The following is a 10,587-nucleotide window of genomic DNA, read 5'->3' as shown; positions in this document are numbered from 1 at the left end:
CATGGCCTTGATTGACTGTTTTAAAGAGTGCTGGTCAGGATTTTATAGGATGTCCCTCCATTTGGTTTTGTCTGATGTTTTTCCCATGATTATATTGGGGTTATGGGTTTTGAAGAGGAATATCATGGGGATGGAGTGCTCTTCTCATTATAGCAAAAGGTACTTAATAGCAACATGACTTACCGCTGGTGATGTTAACCTGGATCACTTGGTTAAGGTCGTGTTTGTCAGGTTTCTTCACTGTAAAATTGTTTAAGTTTTAGTTTAAATTACAGTTAGTTAACATATGGTATAATATTAGTTTCAGGTGTATGTAAAATTATTATTTTTTCCCTTTCTCTACTCTGTTCTATAGATACCTGAGTCACTAAGCCCAGCCCACACTCAAAGGGAAGGGAATTAAACTCCACCTCTTGGACTGGGGAGCAGGGACATATATCATTTCAAATTATTCTGTAAGGAAGTTTTGCCTCTCTTCCTCTATTAATTAAATCACTTATTTATATCAGTTGGATTGTTAGTGTCTAAACATAGTACTTTTTACCCCCAAATTTACAAACGAATGAGCTTTTCAGAAACATGTGTATCCTGAGGATTCTGAAAAACACAGACAAAACCCATTCCTACTAGGTCACTTCTTGCTTCCTCTGAATCATAGGCTTTAATGATAGCTGTAAATGAAAAAAATAAATGAATGACACACACAGGTGAGCATGAAGATCATTAGCACTGTCTGAGGGTAAGGATGTTTGACTCTAACACCAGTGTCTGACCAAAAAGCTACTCATATTTCCTTTTGCTTTGTTTTGTTTTAAACAAAGAATCAACCTTATTGGACATTCAGGGTCAGTTTCTCTTTTTGCCCTTCCCTGTGACTTTGGCTGGTGTGAGGCCTGGGACTGCTGCCTGATACAGAGTGGAGGAGGCCTTGTTGATGTAGCATAGGCCAACCATGGAGAATGTGAATCAGGTGGTGAGGCAGACTCGGTGGGTGAGGCCGGATGCAAAAAGAGCCAACGGGAGGCAGAGAAGAATCTCATGGAAGATCTTTGCTTGGAATCCTTTGCCAAAGACAAGATTCTCCAGATTATTGAAAGCAGTCAGAGAGAAGACAAAAAGGCCAAAGCCCAGCAGTCCCCATGAATGGCGAGCTACTCGCTGCAGACAAGCTGGTGGCTACCATCTGCAACCTGGTGAAGAGTAGCAAGTACATGAGGGAGGAGAGTGCCAGAAAGGCACCTGCATCTTACCCTTGGGCCCAATGGATGCCTCAGGCCAAGAAATAAGGTAGCCTACCTGAGCCTTTGCTCTGCGCATGCGTCGGCCCCTCAGGGTTCTCCTTTTGATTCTCCTTAAGGCTCACAAAATCTTTCACGTTAAGACTAAGTGCTAGAGGGGTAGTTGATTCAGCCACTTTTGGAAGATGACTCTAAAGTATTCCCTCACAATGTCTTCAACAACTCAGTGACCTTTACCAGGCAGGAAAAAAAGCAGAGGGAGAGCACTGCCTTTTTAAAGTGAGAAGCCTAAAGCCTGAGGCTCTGGCAACCGGGTATTTGGAAGGCTATTTTTTTTCACCAGCCGGAAATCACGGACCAATTGTAGACCGGCTCCTCGGTGTTCTCATTGGTCCGCACCCAAGAAGAAGGCGGGGCTTTGAGTATAAAACGGAGGCTGGCTGGCGGCCGCAGTTGCTTGCGGTGCTGCTGTAGGGTTGGGGTGTGTGGGTCCCTGAGTGAAGTAGTTCGCGGTTTTACAGGCGTATTAGTAGCTGAGGGGGTTCTCTGAGGGTTAAGGAGGGGGTGGGTGGAAAGAACCAAACTTCTCGTTGGATCTCAAGGGAAATTTTGGGTAGCTTACTTTAGAAGTGAAAGAATGAAGAAAAAGATGGGTATCTAAGCAAACAGATCAAGGAACTCGAAAGCAGTCATTTGCAGACCGAAAATATCTGTTATGTTATGTAGGATGTTATGGCCGCTTCCTGAAGTCACTTTATCAGTCATGTCTTCCTCGAAATACAGATAGAGGAGAAACTTTTATAGTTATTGGGAGTCCTGGGGGGGGGAGGGGCGGTTCTTAAACTTTGGGGCTCCTGGGTGGCTTAGTTAAGCATCTGACTTCAGCTCAGGTCATAATCTCCCAGGTTGTGAGTTTAAGCCCAGCGTCGGGCTCTGCGCTGACAGCCTGGAGCCTGCTTCGGATTCTGTCTCTCTCTCTCTCTCTCTCTCTCTCTCTCTGCCCCTCCCCTGCTTGCACTGTCTCTTTCTCCCTTAAACATTAAAAAATACAAAAAAACCACATTGAACCTTGAACTTTGAGTTTTCTTCTCTCGTGCTCAAACCTCGCTGAGAAGTCACCTGCTTTAACTGACTTGTGTTTAACCTCCCACTTAGAAGATGGTTGATCAAATCACTCTTCCAACTAACTTCAGTTGTATAAGCCTTAAAAGGACAGAAGTTTAGAGCTTCTATGCTCAAAGCAGATTCAGTAATCTAGCTTTCCTCACAAAAATTTCCTACTTTTTTTTTTCTAGCGTTCAGTTGGAGTCCTAAAGTCTCTATTGGAAACTCCTGTCTAGACTAATGGCAAAAAGTGAGGACAAACCACCTCCTCCCTGTGTTAAGAGACCAAAAGTTAGATTGGCTTGGGTGGAAACCGTGGGAGAAAAATGTAGAATACTTTGGAATTACATTTCTTTGGGGGAAGGAATTGTCTTTAGTGACAAGTTGGTGAAGAACTAAAGCGAACTTCTAGCACATGTGGCTTTTGAGCCTTCTTACCAGGGAGTTAAGTTTTAACCACATTCATTTTGCAAGCCCTTGTCTGACCTGAAAATGATACAAAACCTGTGGGCTGAAACTGACCTACTTGTATGTGGAGCTGGAGGGGGGAAATGTATTACCTCTCCCTGAACTCTTCATTTAATGTCAGAATTGCTCACCTGAGATCACTTTTCTGATGAGGAATGGATAGGAGCTTTTGCAGTTGGAATAGTAAAGAAATTTGACTTAGATGGTTACCTAAAGCACCATGAGGATTGTGAAGTTTCCTTGAGCTTATTAACAAAATGTCACAAAGGAAGTCGATAATGTGGCATCTTTGTAACAAACTGATCAAGAGCATCCTAGGTGACAATCGGGACTAGGATGATTTCCCAAGTGCTACCTAGCAAATCGTAGTGTCACCTGTATAACAAAGTGGTCTCGTAAAAAATCGCACTATACCAAACTATACCTAGGTCTACCTGCTTTAAGAAAAATCTGGAAAAATAAAGTAGGATACACAACTTTGTCTACCCTCACCCCTATCAGTGGGGAATTAATTTTGATAATGTACTTGTGAAGGAAAGCCGGGCTCAAGAAGAGCAAAGATCTTGCCTTGTAGACAATGTGCTCAAGACACATATAGTTCTGGGGTTGGCAATTTGCTTGACGCAGAATCACTTGACCGATGAGATCTGGGGTCTTGAGTCCCAGCTTTTCCAGAAGATGCTGCTGCTTGCTAACTGACGGTTATAACTAGAACTGGGGTAAGGGGAGGGAGTGCTCCAGCAGGATGAGGCCCAGGGATCGCAATTAATGGCTTTGCTTCTTCATGGCTGCCTAACACTGAAAACCAATATTCTCGTTACTCCTCCTGTAGCATTCTCACCTGTAATCATATCTTTACTGATGGCAAAATTTCTCTGCTTTCCAATAATTCCAGAAACTGGTATACTGGTGACTTAACTGGCAATGAAGAATTCAGTTAAACTTAGGTGAATTCTAAGATGAACAGCATGGTATGTTTTGTCTACCAGTCCCCTTTCCATTTCTGTAAACTTCATTAAATATAAAAGTGAAAGGAAAAAAGGAAAAGCAAACCATATACACAACTTCAAATCTACAAAATACTTCAGTGTACTAGACAAAATGCTGACTTCCCAGTAGAAAACTAACTGGAGACCCTGAAAAGCTTTGCTTTTCTCCTTAAAAATGCAGACCAAAACAACACCTACTGTTTGCCTATTTAAAGGACTCCACTGCAGGTGGGCCCTATAAAACTGGTGTCTGTATGTTGGTGTTACTGCATAGGCTTCTGGAGCCACTTGGCTCTAGATATCAAACTAGGGTATGATGAAGGGTTAGTAGTCACTCTTGTAAGACCATAATTGAAGAGTGGGGAGAAGGGGTTCAATAACACCAAGCTTCTTAAATGTCAAACTTCTAGAACAAAACCTGGAGCAGTGCAGGGTTCTCTGCCAATGGGAATTTGGCCATGCTCTAGGACCTTTTTATCTGTGTGGTTACCTCCGAGCTGTGGCCTGATGTGCATTCTGTCTGCTTTCTGGCCACTGGGCTCTGTTCAACCCAAACCTCTTAAGTTTTTTCTTGAAACTTGCCTGGGATTTAGCTCTTCATAACTCCAACCCCGACAAACCCTTAGGGTGGCATTAATAGAAATTCTTCAGCTGTGGCAAGACGATTTTGCGTTCAACTCATTACTTGGGTTTCTGCTTAGTATTCAGTGGTTACCCAGAGCTGCTTCACACCAGAGTTCAGTGCTACCTTCCCAGGAAATTGGTTGTTTGCTTAGTTTATTTCTTAGCACTAAATCTTAGTGTCTGTAGTCAGACCATTATCATTATCCTAATTGTAATCAGCTACTCAGACTAGAACTAAGCAAGAAGAGTAGGAAAACTATTAGAGGTGAGAATTCAATGATAGAAATTGTAACCAAGTAAACTGAAATGTGTGCCTCGGAGAGAAGCAGTTTCTCAGAAGGGTTTTTGTTAAAGGCAGCACTCTGAATATCAAGAGGCCCCCCCCCCCACCATAAATCTTACATGTAGCTGATGCATTATTGGCTATCCTTTTTTAAAAAAATATAATTTGTCAAATTGTTTAACATAGTGTGTAAAGTGTGCTCTTGGTTTTTGGGGTAGATTCCCGTGGTTTGGCTATCCTAACTCAAGCCAGTAGCTTTTGGACCTTTGTGTGTGCAATCTTGATACATAAAAAACCTGCTCTAGGAACAGGGGAGAAATGTACATTTTTATCAGCCTACTGCCCCAGAGAATATTCAAGGTACTAGGGAACATAATTTGAAAGTGTTTAAAATATACTTAAGCTTGTTGAAGAAAAAATACTGACGCATTAGTTTTAAAAGGAAAAAAAGTCCTCATTCAGGAAGACACTTCAAGCTTGCAGCTGTGATTACAGTATTAACTTCTCAATTCTCCCAGTGCTTCTAGGGAAACTCCATATCTTTAGGCTTCATTTCATTTCCTCTACGGCAAACTTAAGTTTAAGTAGAAATGAACTCACTCTGGGTCTTTGGCTTCTGTGATGTCTGTTCCAGTGTTGTCAAGTCTGAGGTCTTGCATGAAATGGAGATGGAATTGGAGAAAAGGCTCACTGGGAAGCTTCAACCTTCACTATGGTTCTGAATCCTTTGAGGCATAAAGCAGTTTGCTTACGTAATAGTCCTTTCACAGACCTGATTCTGTTTAACTCCAAAGGCTGACATTTTTTTCTCCAGGGGAAAAATCCTGTAGAAGCCTGTGGGTGGGAGCTGTGGTGGCCGGAGGTGATCCAGGTCAGTTTTCCCTTCCCCCACCTCCCAAACCTGACCCATGGTCCAGGAGACTGGTGACTGCAGCAAGTGACTGGCTGGGAGCAAATAACTCTTCTCTGAAGCTTGTGTTAATGTGAGGCTGGTCTGAAGGCAACTAGATTCAACAGCCCTGTACTGAGCACACTCTGAAAGGAGGCCTTGCCCTCTTAGGAACGTACAGCACAGCTTAGGAAGGAACACAAACACCCAGCTGTGGCCGAAGATGCTTAACTGCAACAACTCTCCACAGAAAAGGGTGAGGGGGGGAGGCTGGCTGGGAGTCAGAAATGAATTTCATATCTGGCTGTTACTCTCCGAAGTAACTTTGAAAAGTGTTGAGTAGACTTCTCTTTTGGCCTAAATTTCCCTTGCAGAAAAAACCATAAAGGCTTGTTTAAAATCTGCTATGGAATCCAGGCACAATCTTCCTCAACTGCGTGATAGAAAGGGCTTCTGAAGAACCTAAGGATGGAGTGAAGGGAATGAAGCTTCACTGCAGTAGCAGGAAGGGTCTCACTTCCCCAGTGGGATGGCCTGGGTGGAAGCAAGGCCAGGTTTTGAGTGGAAGAGTGGAAGCTTGGAAAAGCCCAGGATGGTTTTTGGTCTGTGTGCTGCTGCTGGTGAGGTTTCTAGAAGCAGTAGAGAATTCTTTGAGGGATGTTTACACTAGGTATGATCAACTAAAGGACAAGCAATCACTGTCTAAAGATACCTGATGATGTAACATTTTTGTTCTCATGTCTGAGGTTTAGGAATTCCCAGGTAGATGGGATGTGGTATAAACAGAACAATCTTGTGATCTTGTCTAATTCTCTGAAATCAAGTTCTCATCCCAGAGAACCCTCAACTTCTGAAGTAGCATTTGTGGAAAGCTTCTAGATGACAAGGTTGTTGGCACATAGTCTCCTATAAATTCTTTATAAAGACACTAGAATGGTGCTGTCTGAGACATGTGAAACACAAGTACAAACCACATACTACAATCCTAATGACCCCATTAAATGAAACTCCGTTTTAACCCGATAGACAATCGATTTCAACATGTAATACAAAAACTAAAGGGCTTATATTTTGGTACTATTTGTAGTTGCTATGCATCTTAAACTTACAGCACATCTCCATTCAGACTCATTCAAGTGCTCGGTGGCTAGTGGCTATCCCATGGGAATAGATAAAAGGTAACATTGGGGGGCCTAGTATCCCTCTTAAACTTCACTTCCCATGTTTTAGATGTTGGTCCAAGCTGACTTGTGTAGAAAGTAGTTTCACTATTGCTGCCAGTTGAGTTCAAACCTTTCAAGAGGGAAATTCCCAGGAATCAGAACATTGGAACCATTTAAACTATTTACTTGGACTTTGTCAGAATGATTGCCTTTGTGTTTATACCATCATACATCAGCAATATGGCCATCTTCCACACCCCTAGCAATCATTTTGATTATTGTTGGCAAACTTTGTCCTGGAATCTTCAGGGCCATGTCTAAAAGCACACAGTCTAAAGCTTAGTTTACTAACTCATGGCTGTTCTAAGTAGAGGAAACTGGAAAAATACCACATGTAGCTCTTACTTTTTGAGTATTTTCCAATGGAGTTAGTGATATCATAAAGAGAACAAGTACTTAAACATTCAATACCTAACCAGAGCCTCACTCACTACCACCACCGCCCCCCACCCCCACCTCCAAAATGCATACCAGAGTTTCTTCATTGTGGGAGAAACTACCTCTTAGTGTTGAATTCCACTCCAGTTAGGCTGGTGATGGACTGTTACCAAAACCCTTCATGAGCCAACTGAAGTATAGATTCTGATAAACTTGACTGGAGATGTGCCTGCATAAGGACCAGTGTAAGTGGGTATCAAACTGAATTAAATTGTCTTCAGAGTAGACAGGAATCCTCCTTATAACAACTCCTTACTCAAGACTTCCTAGGTAAACTGATTAAGCCTGGATTGGAATTTAGAACTGGGCTAGTCCCTGCGCCCCCACCAGGTGTTTGCATTCATTGGCAGTATCTAAATTGGCCAAGGGGAAGTTGTGTTGGGAGCAGGAAGGTGAAGAGAAGCATGTCTCTTCCTCAGACCTGTGTTAAAAAGCTGTGGTGAGGCTGAGCCCCAGGTTCAAGTTGGGCAGCTTTACGGTCAAGGTGTCCAGTGGAATATGGAAGCCTCACTTAAGAAATATAGTTTGGTCCTCACATGGTGAAACATATTCTCACATACCCTTGGCACCTCTTAGAAGGTAGGTTGGGCAGTTGACATAAATAAGGCCAAAGCAGAACTGGAACCAACTTTTTCATGAACCTCAAAGCAGAACTGGAACCAACTTTTTCATGAACCTATCTGAGGTCCAAAAATAATGGAGGGTATTTGGGGGAAGTTGTGATACTGTGGGGGTGGTGGTAGGCATAAGCCAACAAAATGGGTTTTGATATCATGCCCTCATTTATAGTCCTAAAGGGCTAAAACATGAGCAATCAGGGGTTTCTGTTTTGGAGGCATATCACTTCAAACAGTACACAATGCAAAGCTTTGTGAGATATTTGAGTGGCTACAGAATAGAAGCAGAGTCAGTATCTTTACTGTCTGTACTAATTAAGGAAATACTTCATAATTGATAAAAGTGATGTACTTGCTAAGATGGCAAGTCCCTTAGTGGTGCGAGTCCCCAGCAGCCCCAAAGTTGAGGAATGGGAGCCTAGGAGCAGTGTCAGTGTGGAAGTTAATAATGCAGGTGGCCACCATTGAGATCCATGGGGTGATTGAACGGCATGCGAAGCATCTGCCTGATTCTCAGGAACTTCCCAGCATTGTTGGGGGTGGGGGGAGGAGGAGGAGGAGGAGGATGCTTGTGGTATTTTCAGGTCTAGATCTAGACCTCCTGTTGATGGCCAGCATGCAGATATGTGCCTTGTTATATCTTGGGCGCAGACCACTCAACCACCCTTGAGCTGCAATAAATCTCCAGAGGCCAATGGAGAAGTCATCTGGAGGTACTAGCTTTTTTTGTGGCAAGTCATAGCTGGGGGGCGGAGAGCATCACTCAGCTGGAAGCTATACTGTAAAACGCTTTGAATGATTTGGCCGTTACTAAGATGTTTTTGAATAACTTAACACTTGGCACTAGATCACTGGCTTTGTTGCTAAATACCTTAAATATCCTACCTAGTTTAAGAATTAGACTTTAAGCCAAAAGTGTGTGTTAACCCATTATATATCTGAGGGAGCTGGGATCCCATTTACCTTGTCACACGTTGATAACGCTGACCTGGAATCTCCGGTGCTTTCTCCTCACTGCTGCCTCTCTGGATTGTTTCTTGATAGTAAGGATAATGAATCTCAAGTATTACCTGTGGCTTTTATGGTTTTAAAATTATGTATAATAAACTATGTATAATACTTAAAGCATTTTCTAGGAGTTCTTAACCAGTTAGCTTATATAATAGGCCAGGCTAACTTGTAAGTAGGAGCCAGTAATAATGCAAGAGTGGTTTCCTTCACCTTGTGGGCCACTAGAAATGAGGCTTTGTAGAGACAGCTAATCCTTCATGGTAACTGGAAAAGTTTCTACAACCTGAACGCCTTGTCAAGTTACCTTAACCTGCTTTTACTGGCAGTTACTGTTTTTACAGGCAGCACTTGCTTTGTTTTGAAAACTACTTACTACTTTGTTTTGAAAACTACTACTCCACTCTCCTAGAATAAGAGTGGTCCTGTCCCCTCTACCCAGTCTTAAAATAGACTTCAGTATTTTTCCCAAGCTAAGTTTTGGCCCCCAATCCAGCAATAAACATTTGTCTAAAATGAGTCTTCAAATGCCAATCATGGTCTTAGCTAATGTAACATGATTACTCAAAGACAAAAATCCCAGAGACTGGTGACAGATCTGTCTTAGGGGGAAGGTAATTCTTACACATTTACTGTTATGTAACTGCCCTTGACTACTGAAACAGAACCAGTCTTTTTACTTAGGGATTCTCTTGCTCTCAAAATAAACTTAAGCAGGACCCACGGTGCCAGACATGGGGCTCAATGTCCCCCACAGATCATGACCTGAGCCAAAGTCAAGAGTCAGACGCTTAACCAACTGAGTCACTCAGGTGCCCCTGAACTAGTCTTCCTATAAAATGCCTAAACACAGTAGAAGACATAGGCATGGGGAAACTGACCAATATTTGACGTGACTCAACACTTAATAGGCTGAAGGGAACTTAACCTGTATTGCCAGCTAGTCAAATGTTTGTCACTTTAGCTAATGCTAACAGATTTAAGTCCAGTCAATGTTTTTCCCTGTCCAAAGAACATACAGGATAGGACCTTGTCTGGTAACAAAGTTCCCTCAAATAGATACTTAATAACTGTGATTCACAGGTTTTTTAAAGTTTTACAAGACTGAAAACTTGGAATTGTATTTTACAGGTTTGTTTTCATTTATGATCTGATCCTCCATAAATTGCCTGAATCTTTGCAACTTGTTTGATACTTGGCATGTCCCTATCACTAACAACTTGAATTAATAGATCTACCTATGTAGAAGTGGAGTTTGGAATTGTTTTAAATTTATTTTTTTTTTTGAGTTTGGAATTTTCTAGAGTTCTACCTGTTGCATACCTTCCTGGTCTCCACCCATCCTCATTGTTCATTGGAATTGGGTGTATTTTAGAATGCTTATCTGAAAGGTTCCTCTACCTCTGTCAAGGGTGAGAAAGATCTATCAGATCAATAGATGAACCAGACAGGACTTAATTCCGTGGGCACCTCAATCTAGGCAATGTTGATGTTTAGAAGAATACCTGAAATTTGGAGTGAGGAAGCCAGGCTTATCTCTACTCGGTGTACTCCATAGTGAATTCTTCATTGAAATGCAGCAGGTAGTTTGTTTCATACTATGTTGTGACCCATAACTGGAAATTATTCTGCTTTGTGGTCAATTCACAGATGTTTAAAACACCCTGGATCCGTGGCATAGGGCCCCTTCTGTTTGGGTTCTCCAG

The 10,587-nt window shown here is 42.2% G+C and overlaps 1 pseudogene; it reads right to left on the bottom strand.

Annotated features, from left to right (window-relative positions):
• Positions 1-319: 319 nt before the first annotated feature.
• LOC122238085 lies at positions 320-7,073 on the bottom strand (annotated as a pseudogene).
• Positions 7,074-10,587: the final 3,514 nt, after the last annotated feature.

This window comes from Panthera tigris, chromosome B1 (assembly GCF_018350195.1).
Source record: "Panthera tigris isolate Pti1 chromosome B1, P.tigris_Pti1_mat1.1, whole genome shotgun sequence".
NCBI classification, from domain to species: Eukaryota; Metazoa; Chordata; class Mammalia; order Carnivora; family Felidae; genus Panthera; species Panthera tigris.
Note: the sequence above shows the minus strand (reverse complement) of the source record. Positions and strands in the feature narration are given on the sequence as shown.